The sequence below is a fragment of the Nannospalax galili genome, unplaced genomic scaffold (assembly GCF_000622305.1).
Source record: "Nannospalax galili isolate Female #2095 unplaced genomic scaffold, S.galili_v1.0 scaffold2462, whole genome shotgun sequence".
NCBI lineage: Eukaryota > Metazoa > Chordata > Mammalia > Rodentia > Spalacidae > Nannospalax > Nannospalax galili.
The window spans coordinates 15,966-16,746 of record NW_008347828.1 but is presented as its reverse complement, the minus strand read 5'-3'; positions in this window follow the sequence as shown (position 1 = coordinate 16,746).

Genomic DNA, 781 nt, shown 5'->3' with positions numbered 1-781 from the left:
AACCCCCCCAACCCCCCCACCTCGCCACCAGATAGCTACAGAGAGAGAGAGAGAGAGAGAGAGAGAGAGAGAGAGAGAGAGAGCTTCTGAAGAGCATGTGGTGGTTCTTGTCAACCGGCCACATATCCCTACTCAATTTACCCCTTAAAAAGCAAGAAGAGGCTGGAGGACGGTTCAGCAGTTAAGAATGCTTACTACTCTTGCAAAGAACCTGGGTTCCATTCCTAGCATCCACATCAAGTGGCTCACAACCACCTTTAACTACAATTCCAGAGAACTCTAATGCTCTCTGGCTTGTAGTACACATATTCTCATGCAGGCACACACACAAGCACACAATTTTTTTTTTAAGCAAGAAGGCTGGAAGATCTCTGGCTTTGCCGGTTCTGTCCTTTGGTGAGGCCAGGAGCTGAGTCCTTTGCTCACTCCCACACTACACATAGATACATACCCCACCCAGCACTGCACGTTTAGTTTAGAATCTCAAAACATTTGCTGAATGAGTCACTTAACCAAGTGGACAAGCAGGCAAAGATCTCCAGATTTCCAAACATAGCAACAGCTCATTCATGTATTCTTTACTGCACACCTACCCTTGGCCAGCTCCCATATCTGAGCTGGAGACCTGAGGGCTTGCCTTTCTCTCTTAGTGATCTCACAGGTCTACCACAGTAGGATAGATGGGCTTGAGAGGCCTGACACAAAGTAGCAAGAAGGCCCAGCTGCTCAATTCAATAGACTTCTTCAACACTACACATGGCAGGACCTCTCTTGGGGTGTA